General features: G+C 52.6%; 44 non-coding genes across 44 annotated transcripts; 15 read left to right on the top strand and 29 right to left on the bottom strand.

The window, feature by feature from the left end:
* The first annotated feature begins 246 nt into the window (after nucleotides 1-246).
* Trnam-cau (transfer RNA methionine (anticodon CAU)) lies at nucleotides 247-318 on the top strand. The gene has a single exon. It is a non-coding gene; the product is annotated as a tRNA-Met (tRNA).
* A 206-nt stretch (nucleotides 319-524) lies between these two features.
* Trnad-guc (transfer RNA aspartic acid (anticodon GUC)) lies at nucleotides 525-596 on the bottom strand. Its single transcript has one exon. It is a non-coding gene; the product is annotated as a tRNA-Asp (tRNA).
* Nucleotides 597-697: 101 nt separating this feature from the next.
* On the bottom strand, nucleotides 698-789 carry Trnai-uau (transfer RNA isoleucine (anticodon UAU)). Its single transcript is given in 2 exon segments — nucleotides 698-733; nucleotides 752-789. It is a non-coding gene; the product is annotated as a tRNA-Ile (tRNA).
* A 738-nt stretch (nucleotides 790-1527) lies between these two features.
* On the top strand, nucleotides 1528-1599 carry Trnam-cau (transfer RNA methionine (anticodon CAU)). Its single transcript has one exon. It is a non-coding gene; the product is annotated as a tRNA-Met (tRNA).
* A 206-nt stretch (nucleotides 1600-1805) lies between these two features.
* On the bottom strand, nucleotides 1806-1877 carry Trnad-guc (transfer RNA aspartic acid (anticodon GUC)). Its single transcript has one exon. It is a non-coding gene; the product is annotated as a tRNA-Asp (tRNA).
* Nucleotides 1878-1978: 101 nt separating this feature from the next.
* Nucleotides 1979-2070, bottom strand: Trnai-uau (transfer RNA isoleucine (anticodon UAU)). Its single transcript is given in 2 exon segments — nucleotides 1979-2014; nucleotides 2033-2070. It is a non-coding gene; the product is annotated as a tRNA-Ile (tRNA).
* Nucleotides 2071-2808: 738 nt separating this feature from the next.
* Trnam-cau (transfer RNA methionine (anticodon CAU)) lies at nucleotides 2809-2880 on the top strand. Its single transcript has one exon. It is a non-coding gene; the product is annotated as a tRNA-Met (tRNA).
* A 206-nt stretch (nucleotides 2881-3086) lies between these two features.
* On the bottom strand, nucleotides 3087-3158 carry Trnad-guc (transfer RNA aspartic acid (anticodon GUC)). The gene has a single exon. It is a non-coding gene; the product is annotated as a tRNA-Asp (tRNA).
* Nucleotides 3159-3259: 101 nt separating this feature from the next.
* Nucleotides 3260-3351, bottom strand: Trnai-uau (transfer RNA isoleucine (anticodon UAU)). Its single transcript is given in 2 exon segments — nucleotides 3260-3295; nucleotides 3314-3351. It is a non-coding gene; the product is annotated as a tRNA-Ile (tRNA).
* Nucleotides 3352-4089: 738 nt separating this feature from the next.
* On the top strand, nucleotides 4090-4161 carry Trnam-cau (transfer RNA methionine (anticodon CAU)). The gene has a single exon. It is a non-coding gene; the product is annotated as a tRNA-Met (tRNA).
* Nucleotides 4162-4540: 379 nt separating this feature from the next.
* Nucleotides 4541-4632, bottom strand: Trnai-uau (transfer RNA isoleucine (anticodon UAU)). The gene is given in 2 exon segments: nucleotides 4541-4576; nucleotides 4595-4632. It is a non-coding gene; the product is annotated as a tRNA-Ile (tRNA).
* A 738-nt stretch (nucleotides 4633-5370) lies between these two features.
* Trnam-cau (transfer RNA methionine (anticodon CAU)) lies at nucleotides 5371-5442 on the top strand. Its single transcript has one exon. It is a non-coding gene; the product is annotated as a tRNA-Met (tRNA).
* Nucleotides 5443-5648: 206 nt separating this feature from the next.
* Nucleotides 5649-5720, bottom strand: Trnad-guc (transfer RNA aspartic acid (anticodon GUC)). Its single transcript has one exon. It is a non-coding gene; the product is annotated as a tRNA-Asp (tRNA).
* A 101-nt stretch (nucleotides 5721-5821) lies between these two features.
* Trnai-uau (transfer RNA isoleucine (anticodon UAU)) lies at nucleotides 5822-5913 on the bottom strand. The gene is given in 2 exon segments: nucleotides 5822-5857; nucleotides 5876-5913. It is a non-coding gene; the product is annotated as a tRNA-Ile (tRNA).
* A 1016-nt stretch (nucleotides 5914-6929) lies between these two features.
* Nucleotides 6930-7001, bottom strand: Trnad-guc (transfer RNA aspartic acid (anticodon GUC)). The gene has a single exon. It is a non-coding gene; the product is annotated as a tRNA-Asp (tRNA).
* Nucleotides 7002-7102: 101 nt separating this feature from the next.
* Trnai-uau (transfer RNA isoleucine (anticodon UAU)) lies at nucleotides 7103-7194 on the bottom strand. The gene is given in 2 exon segments: nucleotides 7103-7138; nucleotides 7157-7194. It is a non-coding gene; the product is annotated as a tRNA-Ile (tRNA).
* Nucleotides 7195-7932: 738 nt separating this feature from the next.
* On the top strand, nucleotides 7933-8004 carry Trnam-cau (transfer RNA methionine (anticodon CAU)). The gene has a single exon. It is a non-coding gene; the product is annotated as a tRNA-Met (tRNA).
* A 206-nt stretch (nucleotides 8005-8210) lies between these two features.
* Trnad-guc (transfer RNA aspartic acid (anticodon GUC)) lies at nucleotides 8211-8282 on the bottom strand. Its single transcript has one exon. It is a non-coding gene; the product is annotated as a tRNA-Asp (tRNA).
* A 101-nt stretch (nucleotides 8283-8383) lies between these two features.
* Trnai-uau (transfer RNA isoleucine (anticodon UAU)) lies at nucleotides 8384-8475 on the bottom strand. The gene is given in 2 exon segments: nucleotides 8384-8419; nucleotides 8438-8475. It is a non-coding gene; the product is annotated as a tRNA-Ile (tRNA).
* Nucleotides 8476-9213: 738 nt separating this feature from the next.
* Nucleotides 9214-9285, top strand: Trnam-cau (transfer RNA methionine (anticodon CAU)). The gene has a single exon. It is a non-coding gene; the product is annotated as a tRNA-Met (tRNA).
* Nucleotides 9286-9664: 379 nt separating this feature from the next.
* On the bottom strand, nucleotides 9665-9756 carry Trnai-uau (transfer RNA isoleucine (anticodon UAU)). The gene is given in 2 exon segments: nucleotides 9665-9700; nucleotides 9719-9756. It is a non-coding gene; the product is annotated as a tRNA-Ile (tRNA).
* Nucleotides 9757-10494: 738 nt separating this feature from the next.
* On the top strand, nucleotides 10495-10566 carry Trnam-cau (transfer RNA methionine (anticodon CAU)). The gene has a single exon. It is a non-coding gene; the product is annotated as a tRNA-Met (tRNA).
* A 206-nt stretch (nucleotides 10567-10772) lies between these two features.
* On the bottom strand, nucleotides 10773-10844 carry Trnad-guc (transfer RNA aspartic acid (anticodon GUC)). The gene has a single exon. It is a non-coding gene; the product is annotated as a tRNA-Asp (tRNA).
* Nucleotides 10845-10945: 101 nt separating this feature from the next.
* Trnai-uau (transfer RNA isoleucine (anticodon UAU)) lies at nucleotides 10946-11037 on the bottom strand. Its single transcript is given in 2 exon segments — nucleotides 10946-10981; nucleotides 11000-11037. It is a non-coding gene; the product is annotated as a tRNA-Ile (tRNA).
* Nucleotides 11038-11775: 738 nt separating this feature from the next.
* On the top strand, nucleotides 11776-11847 carry Trnam-cau (transfer RNA methionine (anticodon CAU)). Its single transcript has one exon. It is a non-coding gene; the product is annotated as a tRNA-Met (tRNA).
* Nucleotides 11848-12053: 206 nt separating this feature from the next.
* Trnad-guc (transfer RNA aspartic acid (anticodon GUC)) lies at nucleotides 12054-12125 on the bottom strand. The gene has a single exon. It is a non-coding gene; the product is annotated as a tRNA-Asp (tRNA).
* Nucleotides 12126-12226: 101 nt separating this feature from the next.
* Nucleotides 12227-12318, bottom strand: Trnai-uau (transfer RNA isoleucine (anticodon UAU)). Its single transcript is given in 2 exon segments — nucleotides 12227-12262; nucleotides 12281-12318. It is a non-coding gene; the product is annotated as a tRNA-Ile (tRNA).
* A 738-nt stretch (nucleotides 12319-13056) lies between these two features.
* Nucleotides 13057-13128, top strand: Trnam-cau (transfer RNA methionine (anticodon CAU)). The gene has a single exon. It is a non-coding gene; the product is annotated as a tRNA-Met (tRNA).
* A 206-nt stretch (nucleotides 13129-13334) lies between these two features.
* On the bottom strand, nucleotides 13335-13406 carry Trnad-guc (transfer RNA aspartic acid (anticodon GUC)). The gene has a single exon. It is a non-coding gene; the product is annotated as a tRNA-Asp (tRNA).
* A 101-nt stretch (nucleotides 13407-13507) lies between these two features.
* Nucleotides 13508-13599, bottom strand: Trnai-uau (transfer RNA isoleucine (anticodon UAU)). The gene is given in 2 exon segments: nucleotides 13508-13543; nucleotides 13562-13599. It is a non-coding gene; the product is annotated as a tRNA-Ile (tRNA).
* A 738-nt stretch (nucleotides 13600-14337) lies between these two features.
* Nucleotides 14338-14409, top strand: Trnam-cau (transfer RNA methionine (anticodon CAU)). The gene has a single exon. It is a non-coding gene; the product is annotated as a tRNA-Met (tRNA).
* A 206-nt stretch (nucleotides 14410-14615) lies between these two features.
* Trnad-guc (transfer RNA aspartic acid (anticodon GUC)) lies at nucleotides 14616-14687 on the bottom strand. The gene has a single exon. It is a non-coding gene; the product is annotated as a tRNA-Asp (tRNA).
* A 101-nt stretch (nucleotides 14688-14788) lies between these two features.
* Trnai-uau (transfer RNA isoleucine (anticodon UAU)) lies at nucleotides 14789-14880 on the bottom strand. The gene is given in 2 exon segments: nucleotides 14789-14824; nucleotides 14843-14880. It is a non-coding gene; the product is annotated as a tRNA-Ile (tRNA).
* A 738-nt stretch (nucleotides 14881-15618) lies between these two features.
* Nucleotides 15619-15690, top strand: Trnam-cau (transfer RNA methionine (anticodon CAU)). Its single transcript has one exon. It is a non-coding gene; the product is annotated as a tRNA-Met (tRNA).
* Nucleotides 15691-15896: 206 nt separating this feature from the next.
* On the bottom strand, nucleotides 15897-15968 carry Trnad-guc (transfer RNA aspartic acid (anticodon GUC)). Its single transcript has one exon. It is a non-coding gene; the product is annotated as a tRNA-Asp (tRNA).
* Nucleotides 15969-16069: 101 nt separating this feature from the next.
* Trnai-uau (transfer RNA isoleucine (anticodon UAU)) lies at nucleotides 16070-16161 on the bottom strand. Its single transcript is given in 2 exon segments — nucleotides 16070-16105; nucleotides 16124-16161. It is a non-coding gene; the product is annotated as a tRNA-Ile (tRNA).
* Nucleotides 16162-16899: 738 nt separating this feature from the next.
* On the top strand, nucleotides 16900-16971 carry Trnam-cau (transfer RNA methionine (anticodon CAU)). The gene has a single exon. It is a non-coding gene; the product is annotated as a tRNA-Met (tRNA).
* A 205-nt stretch (nucleotides 16972-17176) lies between these two features.
* On the bottom strand, nucleotides 17177-17248 carry Trnad-guc (transfer RNA aspartic acid (anticodon GUC)). Its single transcript has one exon. It is a non-coding gene; the product is annotated as a tRNA-Asp (tRNA).
* A 101-nt stretch (nucleotides 17249-17349) lies between these two features.
* Trnai-uau (transfer RNA isoleucine (anticodon UAU)) lies at nucleotides 17350-17441 on the bottom strand. The gene is given in 2 exon segments: nucleotides 17350-17385; nucleotides 17404-17441. It is a non-coding gene; the product is annotated as a tRNA-Ile (tRNA).
* A 739-nt stretch (nucleotides 17442-18180) lies between these two features.
* Nucleotides 18181-18252, top strand: Trnam-cau (transfer RNA methionine (anticodon CAU)). The gene has a single exon. It is a non-coding gene; the product is annotated as a tRNA-Met (tRNA).
* A 206-nt stretch (nucleotides 18253-18458) lies between these two features.
* Nucleotides 18459-18530, bottom strand: Trnad-guc (transfer RNA aspartic acid (anticodon GUC)). Its single transcript has one exon. It is a non-coding gene; the product is annotated as a tRNA-Asp (tRNA).
* Nucleotides 18531-18631: 101 nt separating this feature from the next.
* On the bottom strand, nucleotides 18632-18723 carry Trnai-uau (transfer RNA isoleucine (anticodon UAU)). The gene is given in 2 exon segments: nucleotides 18632-18667; nucleotides 18686-18723. It is a non-coding gene; the product is annotated as a tRNA-Ile (tRNA).
* A 738-nt stretch (nucleotides 18724-19461) lies between these two features.
* Nucleotides 19462-19533, top strand: Trnam-cau (transfer RNA methionine (anticodon CAU)). The gene has a single exon. It is a non-coding gene; the product is annotated as a tRNA-Met (tRNA).
* A 206-nt stretch (nucleotides 19534-19739) lies between these two features.
* On the bottom strand, nucleotides 19740-19811 carry Trnad-guc (transfer RNA aspartic acid (anticodon GUC)). The gene has a single exon. It is a non-coding gene; the product is annotated as a tRNA-Asp (tRNA).
* Between the last annotated feature and the right edge of the window lie 79 nt (nucleotides 19812-19890).

The following is a 19890-nucleotide window of genomic DNA, read 5'->3' as shown; positions in this document are numbered from 1 at the left end:
CGTATGTCGCCGCATCGAGGAGTGCAGTGTTATTCCTGTGCATCTCGCAGCTGCATGTCGAGGTGATGGTGGTAAATGCCGCTGCCTGCAAGCGTCAGCGTAGCGTCAGTCGAGCAAAGTCGAGACAAGTCAAGCTGAGAGCTGTAGGAGATGTTGCGCAATTAAATGTACGCGTGTGAAAGCCACGCAGACAACACTGTCCAAGTGTCCCACGTGATGTGACGAAGAGCTAGAACACCCCCACACAGCAGAGTGGCGCAGTGGAAGCGTGCTGGGCCCATAACCCAGAGGTCCGTGGATCGAAACCACGCTCTGCTAAAATTATATCTTTTGCTGATTGTGTCGAGATCGATTACTACGCGTGGAGAGTCGGCATTAACAGCGAACCCCATAATTAGAAAGTGTGAGGAATGCGAGAACTACTTCCTACGATGTAGCATTTTGCAGCAAGTTAATGGCAAAGTTTATGCTCTTCCGCCCCACACGCGCAACACTCGAGCAGATTTGTGAGATAAAAATCGCGCCTCCCCGGCGGGGAATCGAACCCCGGTCTCCCGCGTGACAGGCGGGGATACTAACCACTATACTACCGAGGAAGACGCACCTACCGCATATAATGCACATTAAACTTGTTGGCGTAGCTGATACATCTGAAATCTAGCCTCCAGATGCTGTCAGCTGTTACGACATAAAAGTATGCCCCAGGTGAGGCTCAAACTCACAACCCCGGCATTGCTCACGGCTACTGCCTTATAAGTACCGTGCGCTAACCAATTGCGCCACTGGGGCTACAGCCAAACGCTCTCAATTAGCCACATTCACTTTGCTGCAAACCAGTGGTGGCCACAAATACATACGATCGCCACCTGCGGCCACACTGCGACTTTGGCACCTAACTACGAATGCTTCGTGCTATTCGTGTTTCATATGCTACGCTTACATGCACATCAACTGCCTCTAGTCAACGATAAAACGCAGAAAAACGCGCGCCTTGCCTCCTGCTACCTGTCGAACAGCGGGCGCAGATATGTGGCAAGGTCCAAGCTCTGCAAGCGCACCGCGACCACGCCGCTGGACGAGAAGTGCCTTCCTTGGGAGCTTGCAGAGCCCTGAAGAACACGTTTCTTAGAGAGGTGCACTTGTCTCGTAGAACGAGACACAGTCCGTGGCCCTATGGCGCAAGGGATAACGCGTCTGACAACGGATCGGAAGATTCCAGCTTCTGATCCTGGCACGGTCGGCATTTTGTTAGTTGCCAACGCGCAGCTCGGCAGTGGATTTCGTATGTCGCCGCATCGAGGAGTGCAGTGTTATTCCTGTGCATCTCGCAGCTGCATGTCGAGGTGATGGTGGTAAATGCCGCTGCCTGCAAGCGTCAGCGTAGCGTCAGTCGAGCAAAGTCGAGACAAGTCAAGCTGAGAGCTGTAGGAGATGTTGCGCAATTAAATGTACGCGTGTGAAAGCCACGCAGACAACACTGTCCAAGTGTCCCACGTCATGTGACGAAGAGCTAGAACACCCCCACACAGCAGAGTGGCGCAGTGGAAGCGTGCTGGGCCCATAACCCAGAGGTCCGTGGATCGAAACCACGCTCTGCTAAAATTGTATCTTTCGCTGATTTTGTCGAGATCGATTACTACGCGTGGAGAGTCGGCATTAACAGCGAACCCCATAATTAGAAAGTGTGAGGAATGCGAGAACTACTTCCTACGATGTAGCATTTTGCAGCAAGTTAATGGCAAAGTTAATGCTCTTCCACCCCACACGCGCAACACTCGAGCAGATTTGTGAGATAAAAATCGCGCCTCCCCGGCGGGGAATCGAACCCCGGTCTCCCGCGTGACAGGCGGGGATACTAAACACTATACTACCGAGGAAGTCGCACCTACCGCATATAATGCACATTAAACTTGTTGGCGTAGCTGATACATCTGAAATCTAGCCTCCAGATGCTGTCAGCTGTTACGACATAAAAGTATGCCCCAGGTGAGGCTCGAACTCACAACCCCGGCATTGCTCACGGCTACTGCCTTATAAGTACCGTGCGCTAACCAATTGCGCCACTGGGGCTACAGCCAAACGCTCTCAATTAGCCATATTCACTTTGCTGCAAACCAGTGGTGGCCACAAATACATACGATCGCCACCTGCGGCCACACTGCGACTTTGGCACCTAACTACGAATGCTTCGTGCTATTCGTGTTTCATATGCTACGCTTACATGCACATCAACTGCCTCTAGTCAACGAAAAAACGCAGAAAAACGCGCGCCTTGCCTCCTGCTACCTGTCGAACAGCGGGCGCAGATATGTGGCAAGGTCCAAGCTCTGCAAGCGCACCGCGACCACGCCGCTGGACGAGAAGTGCCTTCCTTGGGAGCTTGCAGAGCCCTGAAGAACACGTTTCTTAGAGAGGTGCACTTGTCTCGTAGAACGAGACACAGTCTGTGGCCCTATGGCGCAAGGGATAACGCGTCTGACAACGGATCGGAAGATTCCAGCTTCTGATCCTGGCACGGTCGGCAATTTGTTAGTTGCCAACGCGCAGCTCGGCAGTGGATTTCGTATGTCGCCGCATCGAGGAGTGCAGTGTTATTCCTGTGCATCTCGCAGCTGCATGTCGAGGTGATGGTGGTAAATGCCGCTGCCTGCAAGCGTCAGCGTAGCGTCAGTCGAGCAAAGTCGAGACAAGTCAAGCTGAGAGCTGTAGGAGATGTTGCGCAATTAAATGTACGCGTGTGAAAGCCACGCAGACAACACTGTCCAAGTGTCCCACGTGATGTGACGAAGAGCTAGAACACCCCCACACAGCAGAGTGGCGCAGTGGAAGCGTGCTGGGCCCATAACCCAGAGGTCCGTGGATCGAAACCACGCTCTGCTAAAATTATATCTTTTGCTGATTGTGTCGAGATCGATTACTACGCGTGGAGAGTCGGCATTAACAGCGAACCCCATAATTAGAAAGTGTGAGGAATGCGAGAACTACTTCCTACGATGTAGCATTTTGCAGCAAGTTAATGGCAAAGTTTATGCTCTTCCGCCCCACACGCGCAACACTCGAGCAGATTTGTGAGATAAAAATCGCGCCTCCCCGGCGGGGAATCGAACCCCGGTCTCCCGCGTGACAGGCGGGGATACTAACCACTATACTACCGAGGAAGACGCACCTACCGCATATAATGCACATTAAACTTGTTGGCGTAGCTGATACATCTGAAATCTAGCCTCCAGATGCTGTCAGCTGTTACGACATAAAAGTATGCCCCAGGTGAGGCTCAAACTCACAACCCCGGCATTGCTCACGGCTACTGCCTTATAAGTACCGTGCGCTAACCAATTGCGCCACTGGGGCTACAGCCAAACGCTCTCAATTAGCCACATTCACTTTGCTGCAAACCAGTGGTGGCCACAAATACATACGATCGCCACCTGCGGCCACACTGCGACTTTGGCACCTAACTACGAATGCTTCGTGCTATTCGTGTTTCATATGCTACGCTTACATGCACATCAACTGCCTCTAGTCAACGATAAAACGCAGAAAAACGCGCGCCTTGCCTCCTGCTACCTGTCGAACAGCGGGCGCAGATATGTGGCAAGGTCCAAGCTCTGCAAGCGCACCGCGACCACGCCGCTGGACGAGAAGTGCCTTCCTTGGGAGCTTGCAGAGCCCTGAAGAACACGTTTCTTAGAGAGGTGCACTTGTCTCGTAGAACGAGACACAGTCCGTGGCCCTATGGCGCAAGGGATAACGCGTCTGACAACGGATCGGAAGATTCCAGCTTCTGATCCTGGCACGGTCGGCATTTTGTTAGTTGCCAACGCGCAGCTCGGCAGTGGATTTCGTATGTCGCCGCATCGAGGAGTGCAGTGTTATTCCTGTGCATCTCGCAGCTGCATGTCGAGGTGATGGTGGTAAATGCCGCTGCCTGCAAGCGTCAGCGTAGCGTCAGTCGAGCAAAGTCGAGACAAGTCAAGCTGAGAGCTGTAGGAGATGTTGCGCAATTAAATGTACGCGTGTGAAAGCCACGCAGACAACACTGTCCAAGTGTCCCACGTCATGTGACGAAGAGCTAGAACACCCCCACACAGCAGAGTGGCGCAGTGGAAGCGTGCTGGGCCCATAACCCAGAGGTCCGTGGATCGAAACCACGCTCTGCTAAAATTGTATCTTTCGCTGATTTTGTCGAGATCGATTACTACGCGTGGAGAGTCGGCATTAACAGCGAACCCCATAATTAGAAAGTGTGAGGAATGCGAGAACTACTTCCTACGATGTAGCATTTTGCAGCAAGTTAATGGCAAAGTTAATGCTCTTCCGCCCCACACGCGCAACACTCGAGCAGATTTGTGAGATAAAAATCGCGCCTCCCCGGCGGGGAATCGAACCATGGTCTCCCGCGTGACAGGCGGGGATACTAACCACTATACTACCGAGGAAGACGCACCTACCGCATATAATGCACATTAAACTTGTTGGCGTAGCTGATACATCTGAAATCTAGCCTCCAGATGCTGTCAGCTGTTACGACATAAAAGTATGCCCCAGGTGAGGCTCAAACTCACAACCCCGGCATTGCTCACGGCTACTGCCTTATAAGTACCGTGCGCTAACCAATTGCGCCACTGGGGCTACAGCCAAACGCTCTCAATTAGCCATATTCACTTTGCTGCAAACCAGTGGTGGCCACAAATACATACGATCGCCACCTGCGGCCACACTGCTACTTTGGCACCTAACTACGAATGCTTCGTGCTATTCGTGTTTCATATGCTACGCTTACATGCACATCAACTGCCTCTAGTCAACGAAAAAACGCAGAAAAACGCGCGCCTTGCCTCCTGCTACCTGTCGAACAGCGGGCGCAGATATGTGGCAAGGTCCAAGCTCTGCAAGCGCACCGCGACCACGCCGCTGGACGAGAAGTGCCTTCCTTGGGAGCTTGCAGAGCCCTGAAGAACACGTTTCTTAGAGAGGTGCACTTGTCTCGTAGAACGAGACACAGTCTGTGGCCCTATGGCGCAAGGGATAACGCGTCTGACAACGGATCGGAAGATTCCAGCTTCTGATCCTGGCACGGTCGGCAATTTGTTAGTTGCCAACGCGCAGCTCGGCAGTGGATTTCGTATGTCGCCGCATCGAGGAGTGCAGTGTTATTCCTGTGCATCTCGCAGCTGCATGTCGAGGTGATGGTGGTAAATGCCGCTGCCTGCAAGCGTCAGCGTAGCGTCAGTCGAGCAAAGTCGAGACAAGTCAAGCTGAGAGCTGTAGGAGATGTTGCGCAATTAAATGTACGCGTGTGAAAGCCACGCAGACAACACTGTCCAAGTGTCCCACGTGATGTGACGAAGAGCTAGAACACCCCCACACAGCAGAGTGGCGCAGTGGAAGCGTGCTGGGCCCATAACCCAGAGGTCCGTGGATCGAAACCACGCTCTGCTAAAATTATATCTTTTGCTGATTGTGTCGAGATCGATTACTACGCGTGGAGAGTCGGCATTAACAGCGAACCCCATAATTAGAAAGTGTGAGGAATGCGAGAACTACTTCCTACGATGTAGCATTTTGCAGCAAGTTAATGGCAAAGTTAATGCTCTTCCACCCCACACGCGCAACACTCGAGCAGATTTGTGAGATAAAAATCGCGCCTCCCCGGCGGGGAATCGAACCCCGGTCTCCCGCGTGACAGGCGGGGATACTAAACACTATACTACCGAGGAAGTCGCACCTACCGCATATAATGCACATTAAACTTGTTGGCGTAGCTGATACATCTGAAGTCTAGCCTCCAGATGCTGTCAGCTGTTACGACATAAAAGTATGCCCCAGGTGAGGCTCGAATTCACAACCCCGGCATTGCTCACGGCTACTGCCTTATAAGTACCGTGCGCTAACCAATTGCGCCACTGGGGCTACAGCCAAACGCTCTCAATTAGCCATATTCACTTTGCTGCAAACCAGTGGTGGCCACAAATACATACGATCGCCACCTGCGGCCACACTGCGACTTTGGCACCTAACTACGAATGCTTCGTGCTATTCGTGTTTCATATGCTACGCTTACATGCACATCAACTGCCTCTAGTCAACGAAAAAACGCAGAAAAACGCGCGCCTTGCCTCCTGCTACCTGTCGAACAGCGGGCGCAGATATGTGGCAAGGTCCAAGCTCTGCAAGCGCACCGCGACCACGCCGCTGGACGAGAAGTGCCTTCCTTGGGAGCTTGCAGAGCCCTGAAGAACACGTTTCTTAGAGAGGTGCACTTGTCTCGTAGAACGAGACACAGTCCGTGGCCCTATGGCGCAAGGGATAACGCGTCTGACAACGGATCGGAAGATTCCAGCTTCTGATCCTGGCACGGTCGGCATTTTGTTAGTTGCCAACGCGCAGCTCGGCAGTGGATTTCGTATGTCGCCGCATCGAGGAGTGCAGTGTTATTCCTGTGCATCTCGCAGCTGCATGTCGAGGTGATGGTGGTAAATGCCGCTGCCTGCAAGCGTCAGCGTAGCGTCAGTCGAGCAAAGTCGAGACAAGTCAAGCTGAGTGCTGTAGGAGATGTTGCGCAATTAAATGTACGCGTGTGAAAGCCACGCAGACAACACTGTCCAAGTGTCCCACGTGATGTGACGAAGAGCTAGAAAAACACTAGATCGCGTGTTGGCGCAGTGGAAGCGTGCTGGGCCCATAACCCAGGGGTCCGTGGATCGAAACCACGCTCTTCTAAAATTATATCTTTTGCTGATTGTGTCGAGATCGATTACTACGCGTGGAGAGTCGGCATTAACAGCGAACCCCATAATTAGAAAGTGTGAGGAATGCGAGAACTACTTCCTACGATGTAGCATTTTGCAGCAAGTTAATGGCAAAGTTAATGCTCTTCCACCCCACACGCGCAACACTCGAGCAGATTTGTGAGATAAAAATCGCGCCTCCCCGGCGGGGAATCGAACCCCGGTCTCCCGCGTGACAGGCGGGGATACTAAACACTATACTACCGAGGAAGTCGCACCTACCGCATATAATGCACATTAAACTTGTTGGCGTAGCTGATACATCTGAAATCTAGCCTCCAGATGCTGTCAGCTGTTACGACATAAAAGTATGCCCCAGGTGAGGCTCGAACTCACAACCCCGGCATTGCTCACGGCTACTGCCTTATAAGTACCGTGCGCTAACCAATTGCGCCACTGGGGCTACAGCCAAACGCTCTCAATTAGCCATATTCACTTTGCTGCAAACCAGTGGTGGCCACAAATACATACGATCGCCACCTGCGGCCACACTGCGACTTTGGCACCTAACTACGAATGCTTCGTGCTATTCGTGTTTCATATGCTACGCTTACATGCACATCAACTGCCTCTAGTCAACGAAAAAACGCAGAAAAACGCGCGCCTTGCCTCCTGCTACCTGTCGAACAGCGGGCGCAGATATGTGGCAAGGTCCAAGCTCTGCAAGCGCACCGCGACCACGCCGCTGGACGAGAAGTGCCTTCCTTGGGAGCTTGCAGAGCCCTGAAGAACACGTTTCTTAGAGAGGTGCACTTGTCTCGTAGAACGAGACACAGTCTGTGGCCCTATGGCGCAAGGGATAACGCGTCTGACAACGGATCGGAAGATTCCAGCTTCTGATCCTGGCACGGTCGGCAATTTGTTAGTTGCCAACGCGCAGCTCGGCAGTGGATTTCGTATGTCGCCGCATCGAGGAGTGCAGTGTTATTCCTGTGCATCTCGCAGCTGCATGTCGAGGTGATGGTGGTAAATGCCGCTGCCTGCAAGCGTCAGCGTAGCGTCAGTCGAGCAAAGTCGAGACAAGTCAAGCTGAGAGCTGTAGGAGATGTTGCGCAATTAAATGTACGCGTGTGAAAGCCACGCAGACAACACTGTCCAAGTGTCCCACGTGATGTGACGAAGAGCTAGAACACCCCCACACAGCAGAGTGGCGCAGTGGAAGCGTGCTGGGCCCATAACCCAGAGGTCCGTGGATCGAAACCACGCTCTGCTAAAATTATATCTTTTGCTGATTGTGTCGAGATCGATTACTACGCGTGGAGAGTCGGCATTAACAGCGAACCCCATAATTAGAAAGTGTGAGGAATGCGAGAACTACTTCCTACGATGTAGCATTTTGCAGCAAGTTAATGGCAAAGTTTATGCTCTTCCGCCCCACACGCGCAACACTCGAGCAGATTTGTGAGATAAAAATCGCGCCTCCCCGGCGGGGAATCGAACCCCGGTCTCCCGCGTGACAGGCGGGGATACTAACCACTATACTACCGAGGAAGACGCACCTACCGCATATAATGCACATTAAACTTGTTGGCGTAGCTGATACATCTGAAATCTAGCCTCCAGATGCTGTCAGCTGTTACGACATAAAAGTATGCCCCAGGTGAGGCTCAAACTCACAACCCCGGCATTGCTCACGGCTACTGCCTTATAAGTACCGTGCGCTAACCAATTGCGCCACTGGGGCTACAGCCAAACGCTCTCAATTAGCCACATTCACTTTGCTGCAAACCAGTGGTGGCCACAAATACATACGATCGCCACCTGCGGCCACACTGCGACTTTGGCACCTAACTACGAATGCTTCGTGCTATTCGTGTTTCATATGCTACGCTTACATGCACATCAACTGCCTCTAGTCAACGATAAAACGCAGAAAAACGCGCGCCTTGCCTCCTGCTACCTGTCGAACAGCGGGCGCAGATATGTGGCAAGGTCCAAGCTCTGCAAGCGCACCGCGACCACGCCGCTGGACGAGAAGTGCCTTCCTTGGGAGCTTGCAGAGCCCTGAAGAACACGTTTCTTAGAGAGGTGCACTTGTCTCGTAGAACGAGACACAGTCCGTGGCCCTATGGCGCAAGGGATAACGCGTCTGACAACGGATCGGAAGATTCCAGCTTCTGATCCTGGCACGGTCGGCATTTTGTTAGTTGCCAACGCGCAGCTCGGCAGTGGATTTCGTATGTCGCCGCATCGAGGAGTGCAGTGTTATTCCTGTGCATCTCGCAGCTGCATGTCGAGGTGATGGTGGTAAATGCCGCTGCCTGCAAGCGTCAGCGTAGCGTCAGTCGAGCAAAGTCGAGACAAGTCAAGCTGAGAGCTGTAGGAGATGTTGCGCAATTAAATGTACGCGTGTGAAAGCCACGCAGACAACGCTGTCCAAGTGTCCCACGTCATGTGACGAAGAGCTAGAACACCCCCACACAGCAGAGTGGCGCAGTGGAAGCGTGCTGGGCCCATAACCCAGAGGTCCGTGGATCGAAACCACGCTCTGCTAAAATTGTATCTTTCGCTGATTTTGTCGAGATCGATTACTACGCGTGGAGAGTCGGCATTAACAGCGAACCCCATAATTAGAAAGTGTGAGGAATGCGAGAACTACTTCCTACGATGTAGCATTTTGCAGCAAGTTAATGGCAAAGTTAATGCTCTTCCGCCCCACACGCGCAACACTCGAGCAGATTTGTGAGATAAAAATCGCGCCTCCCCGGCGGGGAATCGAACCATGGTCTCCCGCGTGACAGGCGGGGATACTAACCACTATACTACCGAGGAAGACGCACCTACCGCATATAATGCACATTAAACTTGTTGGCGTAGCTGATACATCTGAAATCTAGCCTCCAGATGCTGTCAGCTGTTACGACATAAAAGTATGCCCCAGGTGAGGCTCAAACTCACAACCCCGGCATTGCTCACGGCTACTGCCTTATAAGTACCGTGCGCTAACCAATTGCGCCACTGGGGCTACAGCCAAACGCTCTCAATTAGCCATATTCACTTTGCTGCAAACCAGTGGTGGCCACAAATACATACGATCGCCACCTGCGGCCACACTGCTACTTTGGCACCTAACTACGAATGCTTCGTGCTATTCGTGTTTCATATGCTACGCTTACATGCACATCAACTGCCTCTAGTCAACGAAAAAACGCAGAAAAACGCGCGCCTTGCCTCCTGCTACCTGTCGAACAGCGGGCGCAGATATGTGGCAAGGTCCAAGCTCTGCAAGCGCACCGCGACCACGCCGCTGGACGAGAAGTGCCTTCCTTGGGAGCTTGCAGAGCCCTGAAGAACACGTTTCTTAGAGAGGTGCACTTGTCTCGTAGAACGAGACACAGTCTGTGGCCCTATGGCGCAAGGGATAACGCGTCTGACAACGGATCGGAAGATTCCAGCTTCTGATCCTGGCACGGTCGGCAATTTGTTAGTTGCCAACGCGCAGCTCGGCAGTGGATTTCGTATGTCGCCGCATCGAGGAGTGCAGTGTTATTCCTGTGCATCTCGCAGCTGCATGTCGAGGTGATGGTGGTAAATGCCGCTGCCTGCAAGCGTCAGCGTAGCGTCAGTCGAGCAAAGTCGAGACAAGTCAAGCTGAGAGCTGTAGGAGATGTTGCGCAATTAAATGTACGCGTGTGAAAGCCACGCAGACAACACTGTCCAAGTGTCCCACGTGATGTGACGAAGAGCTAGAACACCCCCACACAGCAGAGTGGCGCAGTGGAAGCGTGCTGGGCACATAACCCAGAGGTCCGTGGATCGAAACCACGCTCTGCTAAAATTATATCTTTTGCTGATTGTGTCGAGATCGATTACTACGCGTGGAGAGTCGGCATTAACAGCGAACCCCATAATTAGAAAGTGTGAGGAATGCGAGAACTACTTCCTACGATGTAGCATTTTGCAGCAAGTTAATGGCAAAGTTAATGCTCTTCCACCCCACACGCGCAACACTCGAGCAGATTTGTGAGATAAAAATCGCGCCTCCCCGGCGGGGAATCGAACCCCGGTCTCCCGCGTGACAGGCGGGGATACTAAACACTATACTACCGAGGAAGTCGCACCTACCGCATATAATGCACATTAAACTTGTTGGCGTAGCTGATACATCTGAAATCTAGCCTCCAGATGCTGTCAGCTGTTACGACATAAAAGTATGCCCCAGGTGAGGCTCGAATTCACAACCCCGGCATTGCTCACGGCTACTGCCTTATAAGTACCGTGCGCTAACCAATTGCGCCACTGGGGCTACAGCCAAACGCTCTCAATTAGCCATATTCACTTTGCTGCAAACCAGTGGTGGCCACAAATACATACGATCGCCACCTGCGGCCACACTGCGACTTTGGCACCTAACTACGAATGCTTCGTGCTATTCGTGTTTCATATGCTACGCTTACATGCACATCAACTGCCTCTAGTCAACGAAAAAACGCAGAAAAACGCGCGCCTTGCCTCCTGCTACCTGTCGAACAGCGGGCGCAGATATGTGGCAAGGTCCAAGCTCTGCAAGCGCACCGCGACCACGCCGCTGGACGAGAAGTGCCTTCCTTGGGAGCTTGCAGAGCCCTGAAGAACACGTTTCTTAGAGAGGTGCACTTGTCTCGTAGAACGAGACACAGTCTGTGGCCCTATGGCGCAAGGGATAACGCGTCTGACAACGGATCGGAAGATTCCAGCTTCTGATCCTGGCACGGTCGGCAATTTGTTAGTTGCCAACGCGCAGCTCGGCAGTGGATTTCGTATGTCGCCGCATCGAGGAGTGCAGTGTTATTCCTGTGCATCTCGCAGCTGCATGTCGAGGTGATGGTGGTAAATGCCGCTGCCTGCAAGCGTCAGCGTAGCGTCAGTCGAGCAAAGTCGAGACAAGTCAAGCTGAGAGCTGTAGGAGATGTTGCGCAATTAAATGTACGCGTGTGAAAGCCACGCAGACAACACTGTCCAAGTGTCCCACGTGATGTGACGAAGAGCTAGAACACCCCCACACAGCAGAGTGGCGCAGTGGAAGCGTGCTGGGCCCATAACCCAGAGGTCCGTGGATCGAAACCACGCTCTGCTAAAATTATATCTTTTGCTGATTGTGTCGAGATCGATTACTACGCGTGGAGAGTCGGCATTAACAGCGAACCCCATAATTAGAAAGTGTGAGGAATGCGAGAACTACTTCCTACGATGTAGCATTTTGCAGCAAGTTAATGGCAAAGTTAATGCTCTTCCACCCCACACGCGCAACACTCGAGCAGATTTGTGAGATAAAAATCGCGCCTCCCCGGCGGGGAATCGAACCCCGGTCTCCCGCGTGACAGGCGGGGATACTAAACACTATACTACCGAGGAAGTCGCACCTACCGCATATAATGCACATTAAACTTGTTGGCGTAGCTGATACATCTGAAATCTAGCCTCCAGATGCTGTCAGCTGTTACGACATAAAAGTATGCCCCAGGTGAGGCTCGAACTCACAACCCCGGCATTGCTCACGGCTACTGCCTTATAAGTACCGTGCGCTAACCAATTGCGCCACTGGGGCTACAGCCAAACGCTCTCAATTAGCCATATTCACTTTGCTGCAAACCAGTGGTGGCCACAAATACATACGATCGCCACCTGCGGCCACACTGCGACTTTGGCACCTAACTACGAATGCTTCGTGCTATTCGTGTTTCATATGCTACGCTTACATGCACATCAACTGCCTCTAGTCAACGAAAAAACGCAGAAAAACGCGCGCCTTGCCTCCTGCTACCTGTCGAACAGCGGGCGCAGATATGTGGCAAGGTCCAAGCTCTGCAAGCGCACCGCGACCACGCCGCTGGACGAGAAGTGCCTTCCTTGGGAGCTTGCAGAGCCCTGAAGAACACGTTTCTTAGAGAGGTGCACTTGTCTCGTAGAACGAGACACAGTCTGTGGCCCTATGGCGCAAGGGATAACGCGTCTGACAACGGATCGGAAGATTCCAGCTTCTGATCCTGGCACGGTCGGCAATTTGTTAGTTGCCAACGCGCAGCTCGGCAGTGGATTTCGTATGTCGCCGCATCGAGGAGTGCAGTGTTATTCCTGTGCATCTCGCAGCTGCATGTCGAGGTGATGGTGGTAAATGCCGCTGCCTGCAAGCGTCAGCGTAGCGTCAGTCGAGCAAAGTCGAGACAAGTCAAGCTGAGAGCTGTAGGAGATGTTGCGCAATTAAATGTACGCGTGTGAAAGCCACGCAGACAACACTGTCCAAGTGTCCCACGTGATGTGACGAAGAGCTAGAACACCCCCACACAGCAGAGTGGCGCAGTGGAAGCGTGCTGGGCCCATAACCCAGAGGTCCGTGGATCGAAACCACGCTCTGCTAAAATTATATCTTTTGCTGATTGTGTCGAGATCGATTACTACGCGTGGAGAGTCGGCATTAACAGCGAACCCCATAATTAGAAAGTGTGAGGAATGCGAGAACTACTTCCTACGATGTAGCATTTTGCAGCAAGTTAATGGCAAAGTTAATGCTCTTCCACCCCACACGCGCAACACTCGAGCAGATTTGTGAGATAAAAATCGCGCCTCCCCGGCGGGGAATCGAACCCCGGTCTCCCGCGTGACAGGCGGGGATACTAAACACTATACTACCGAGGAAGTCGCACCTACCGCATATAATGCACATTAAACTTGTTGGCGTAGCTGATACATCTGAAATCTAGCCTCCAGATGCTGTCAGCTGTTACGACATAAAAGTATGCCCCAGGTGAGGCTCGAACTCACAACCCCGGCATTGCTCACGGCTACTGCCTTATAAGTACCGTGCGCTAACCAATTGCGCCACTGGGGCTACAGCCAAACGCTCTCAATTAGCCATATTCACTTTGCTGCAAACCAGTGGTGGCCACAAATACATACGATCGCCACCTGCGGCCACACTGCGACTTTGGCACCTAACTACGAATGCTTCGTGCTATTCGTGTTTCATATGCTACGCTTACATGCACATCAACTGCCTCTAGTCAACGAAAAAACGCAGAAAAACGCGCGCCTTGCCTCCTGCTACCTGTCGAACAGCGGGCGCAGATATGTGGCAAGGTCCAAGCTCTGCAAGCGCACCGCGACCACGCCGCTGGACGAGAAGTGCCTTCCTTGGGAGCTTGCAGAGCCCTGAAGAACACGTTTCTTAGAGAGGTGCACTTGTCTCGTAGAACGAGACACAGTCTGTGGCCCTATGGCGCAAGGGATAACGCGTCTGACAACGGATCGGAAGATTCCAGCTTCTGATCCTGGCACGGTCGGCAATTTGTTAGTTGCCAACGCGCAGCTCGGCAGTGGATTTCGTATGTCGCCGCATCGAGGAGTGCAGTGTTATTCCTGTGCATCTCGCAGCTGCATGTCGAGGTGATGGTGGTAAATGCCGCTGCCTGCAAGCGTCAGCGTAGCGTCAGTCGAGCAAAGTCGAGACAAGTCAAGCTGAGAGCTGTAGGAGATGTTGCGCAATTAAATGTACGCGTGTGAAAGCCACGCAGACAACACTGTCCAAGTGTCCCACGTGATGTGACGAAGAGCTAGAACACCCCCACACAGCAGAGTGGCGCAGTGGAAGCGTGCTGGGCCCATAACCCAGAGGTCCGTGGATCGAAACCACGCTCTGCTAAAATTATATCTTTTGCTGATTGTGTCGAGATCGATTACTACGCGTGGAGAGTCGGCATTAACAGCGAACCCCATAATTAGAAAGTGTGAGGAATGCGAGAACTACTTCCTACGATGTAGCATTTTGCAGCAAGTTAATGGCAAAGTTTATGCTCTTCCGCCCCACACGCGCAACACTCGAGCAGATTTGTGAGATAAAAATCGCGCCTCCCCGGCGGGGAATCGAACCCCGGTCTCCCGCGTGACAGGCGGGGATACTAACCACTATACTACCGAGGAAGACGCACCTACCGCATATAATGCACATTAAACTTGTTGGCGTAGCTGATACATCTGAAATCTAGCCTCCAGATGCTGTCAGCTGTTACGACATAAAAGTATGCCCCAGGTGAGGCTCAAACTCACAACCCCGGCATTGCTCACGGCTACTGCCTTATAAGTACCGTGCGCTAACCAATTGCGCCACTGGGGCTACAGCCAAACGCTCTCAATTAGCCACATTCACTTTGCTGCAAACCAGTGGTGGCCACAAATACATACGATCGCCACCTGCGGCCACACTGCGACTTTGGCACCTAACTACGAATGCTTCGTGCTATTCGTGTTTCATATGCTACGCTTACATGCACATCAACTGCCTCTAGTCAACGATAAAACGCAGAAAAACGCGCGCCTTGCCTCCTGCTACCTGTCGAACAGCGGGCGCAGATATGTGGCAAGGTCCAAGCTCTGCAAGCGCACCGCGACCACGCCGCTGGACGAGAAGTGCCTTCCTTGGGAGCTTGCAGAGCCCTGAAGAACACGTTTCTTAGAGAGGTGCACTTGTCTCGTAGAACGAGACACAGTCCGTGGCCCTATGGCGCAAGGGATAACGCGTCTGACAACGGATCGGAAGATTCCAGCTTCTGATCCTGGCACGGTCGGCATTTTGTTAGTTGCCAACGCGCAGCTCGGCAGTGGATTTCGTATGTCGCCGCATCGAGGAGTGCAGTGTTATTCCTGTGCATCTCGCAGCTGCATGTCGAGGTGATGGTGGTAAATGCCGCTGCCTGCAAGCGTCAGCGTAGCGTCAGTCGAGCAAAGTCGAGACAAGTCAAGCTGAGAGCTGTAGGAGATGTTGCGCAATTAAATGTACGCGTGTGAAAGCCACGCAGACAACACTGTCCAAGTGTCCCACGTCATGTGACGAAGAGCTAGAACACCCCCACACAGCAGAGTGGCGCAGTGGAAGCGTGCTGGGCCCATAACCCAGAGGTCCGTGGATCGAAACCACGCTCTGCTAAAATTGTATCTTTCGCTGATTTTGTCGAGATCGATTACTACGCGTGGAGAGTCGGCATTAACAGCGAACCCCATAATTAGAAAGTGTGAGGAATGCGAGAACTACTTCCTACGATGTAGCATTTTGCAGCAAGTTAATGGCAAAGTTAATGCTCTTCCGCCCCACACGCGCAACACTCGAGCAGATTTGTGAGATAAAAATCGCGCCTCCCCGGCGGGGAATCGAACCCCGGTCTCCCGCGTGACAGGCGGGGATACTAAACACTATACTACCGAGGAAGTCGCACCTACCGCATATAATGCACATTAAACTTGTTGGCGTAGCTGATACATCTGAAATCTAGCCTCCAGATGCTGTCAGCTGTTACGACATAAAAGTATGCCCCAGGTGAGGCTCGAATTCACAACCCCGGCATTGCTCACGGCTACTGCCTTATAAGTACCGTGCGCTAACCAATTGCGCCACTGGGGCTACAGCCAAACGCTCTCAATTAGCCATATTCACTTTGCTGCAAACCAGTGGTGGCCACAAATACATACGATCGCCACCTGCGGCCACACTGCGACTTTGGCACCTAACTACGAATGCTTCGTGCTATTCGTGTTTCATATGCTACGCTTACATGCACATCAACTGCCTCTAGTCAACGAAAAAACGCAGAAAAACGCGCGCCTTGCCTCCTGCTACCTGTCGAACAGCGGGCGCAGATATGTGGCAAGGTCCAAGCTCTGCAAGCGCACCGCGACCACGCCGCTGGACGAGAAGTGCCTTCCTTGGGAGCTTGCAGAGCCCTGAAGAACACGTTTCTTAGAGAGGTGCACTTGTCTCGTAGAACGAGACACAGTCTGTGGCCCTATGGCGCAAGGGATAACGCGTCTGACAACGGATCGGAAGATTCCAGCTTCTGATCCTGGCACGGTCGGCAATTTGTTAGTTGCCAACGCGCAGCTCGGCAGTGGATTTCGTATGTCGCCGCATCGAGGAGTGCAGTGTTATTCCTGTGCATCTCGCAGCTGCATGTCGAGGTGATGGTGGTAAATGCCGCTGCCTGCAAGCGTCAGCGTAGCGTCAGTCGAGCAAAGTCGAGACAAGTCAAGCTGAGAGCTGTAGGAGATGTTGCGCAATTAAATGTACGCGTGTGAAAGCCACGCAGACAACACTGTCCAAGTGTCCCACGTGATGTGACGAAGAGCTAGAACACCCCCACACAGCAGAGTGGCGCAGTGGAAGCGTGCTGGGCCCATAACCCAGAGGTCCGTGGATCGAAACCACGCTCTGCTAAAATTATATCTTTTGCTGATTGTGTCGAGATCGATTACTACGCGTGGAGAGTCGGCATTAACAGCGAACCCCATAATTAGAAAGTGTGAGGAATGCGAGAACTACTTCCTACGATGTAGCATTTTGCAGCAAGTTAATGGCAAAGTTAATGCTCTTCCGCCCACACGCGCAACACTCGAGCAGATTTGTGAGATAAAAATCGCGCCTCCCCGGCGGGGAATCGAACCCCGGTCTCCCGCGTGACAGGCGGGGATACTAACCACTATACTACCGAGGAAGACGCACCTACCGCATATAATGCACATTAAACTTGTTGGCGTAGCTGATACATCTGAAATCTAGCCTCCAGATGCTGTCAGCTGTTACGACATAAAAGTATGCCCCAGGTGAGGCTCGAACTCACAACCCCGGCATTGCTCACGGCTACTGCCTTATAAGTACCGTGCGCTAACCAATTGCGCCACTGGGGCTACAGCCAAACGCTCTCAATTAGCCATATTCACTTTGCTGCAAACCAGTGGTGGCCACAAATACATACGATCGCCACCTGCGGCCACACTGCGACTTTGGCACCTAACTACGAATGCTTCGTGCTATTCGTGTTTCATATGCTACGCTTACATGCACATCAACTGCCTCTAGTCAACGAAAAAACGCAGAAAAAACGCGCGCCTTGCCTCCTGCTACCTGTCGAACAGCGGGCGCAGATATGTGGCAAGGTCCAAGCTCTGCAAGCGCACCGCGACCACGCCGCTGGACGAGAAGTGCCTTCCTTGGGAGCTTGCAGAGCCCTGAAGAACACGTTTCTTAGAGAGGTGCACTTGTCTCGTAGAACGAGACACAGTCCGTGGCCCTATGGCGCAAGGGATAACGCGTCTGACAACGGATCGGAAGATTCCAGCTTCTGATCCTGGCACTGTCGGCATTTTGTTAGTTGCCAACGCGCAGCTCGGCAGTGGATTTCGTATGTCGCCGCATCGAGGAGTGCAGTGTTATTCCTGTGCATCTCGCAGCTGCATGTCGAGGTGATGGTGGTAAATGCCGCTGCCTGCAAGCGTCAGCGTAGCGTCAGTCGAGCAAAGTCGAGACAAGTCAAGCTGAGAGCTGTAGGAGATGTTGCGCAATTAAATGTACGCGTGTGAAAGCCACGCAGACAACACTGTCCAAGTGTCCCACGTGATGTGACGAAGAGCTAGAACACCCCCACACAGCAGAGTGGCGCAGTGGAAGCGTGCTGGGCCCATAACCCAGAGGTCCGTGGATCGAAACCACGCTCTGCTAAAATTATATCTTTTGCTGATTGTGTCGAGATCGATTACTACGCGTGGAGAGTCGGCATTAACAGCGAACCCCATAATTAGAAAGTGTGAGGAATGCGAGAACTACTTCCTACGATGTAGCATTTTGCAGCAAGTTAATGGCAAAGTTAATGCTCTTCCACCCCACACGCGCAACACTCGAGCAGATTTGTGAGATAAAAATCGCGCCTCCCCGGCGGGGAATCGAACCCCGGTCTCCCGCGTGACAGGCGGGGATACTAACCACTATACTACCGAGGAAGACGCACCTACCGCATATAATGCACATTAAACTTGTTGGCGTAGCTGATACATCTGAAATCTAGCCTCCAGATGCTGTCAGCTGTTACGACATAAAAGTATGCCCCAGGTGAGGCTCGAACTCACAACCCCGGCATTGCTCACGGCTACTGCCTTATAAGTACCGTGCGCTAACCAATTGCGCCACTGGGGCTACAGCCAAACGCTCTCAATTAGCCATATTCACTTTGCTGCAAACCAGTGGTGGCCACAAATACATACGATCGCCACCTGCGGCCACACTGCGACTTTGGCACCTAACTACGAATGCTTCGTGCTATTCGTGTTTCATATGCTACGCTTACATGCACATCAACTGCCTCTAGTCAACGAAAAAACGCAGAAAAACGCGCGCCTTGCCTCCTGCTACCTGTCGAACAGCGGGCGCAGATATGTGGCAAGGTCCAAGCTCTGCAAGCGCACCGCGACCACGCCGCTGGACGAGAAGTGCCTTCCTTGGGAGCTTGCAGAGCCCTGAAGAACACGTTTCTTAGAGAGGTGCACTTGTCTCGTAGAACGAGACACAGTCCGTGGCCCTATGGCGCAAGGGATAACGCGTCTGACAACGGATCGGAAGATTCCAGCTTCTGATCCTGGCACTGTCGGCATTTTGTTAGTTGCCAACGCGCAGCTCGGCAGTGGATTTCGTATGTCGCCGCATCGAGGAGTGCAGTGTTATTCCTGTGCATCTCGCAGCTGCATGTCGAGGTGATGGTGGTAAATGCCGCTGCCTGCAAGCGTCAGCGTAGCGTCAGTCGAGCAAAGTCGAGACAAGTCAAGCTGAGAGCTGTAGGAGATGTTGCGCAATTAAATGTACGCGTGTGAAAGCCACGCAGACAACACTGTCCAAGTGTCCCACGTGATGTGACGAAGAGCTAGAACACCCCCACACAGCAGAGTGGCGCAGTGGAAGCGTGCTGGGCCCATAACCCAGAGGTCCGTGGATCGAAACCACGCTCTGCTAAAATTATATCTTTTGCTGATTGTGTCGAGATCGATTACTACGCGTGGAGAGTCGGCATTAACAGCGAACCCCATAATTAGAAAGTGTGAGGAATGCGAGAACTACTTCCTACGATGTAGCATTTTGCAGCAAGTTAATGGCAAAGTTAATGCTCTTCCACCCCACACGCGCAACACTCGAGCAGATTTGTGAGATAAAAATCGCGCCTCCCCGGCGGGGAATCGAACCCCGGTCTCCCGCGTGACAGGCGGGGATACTAACCACTATACTACCGAGGAAGACGCACCTACCGCATATAATGCACATTAAACTTGTTGGCGTAGCTGATACATCTGAAATCTAGCCTCCAGATGCTGT

The sequence above is a fragment of the Schistocerca gregaria genome, chromosome 8 (genome assembly GCF_023897955.1).
Source record: "Schistocerca gregaria isolate iqSchGreg1 chromosome 8, iqSchGreg1.2, whole genome shotgun sequence".
NCBI classification, from domain to species: domain Eukaryota; kingdom Metazoa; phylum Arthropoda; class Insecta; order Orthoptera; family Acrididae; genus Schistocerca; species Schistocerca gregaria.
Note: the sequence above shows the minus strand (reverse complement) of the source record. Positions and strands in the feature narration are given on the sequence as shown.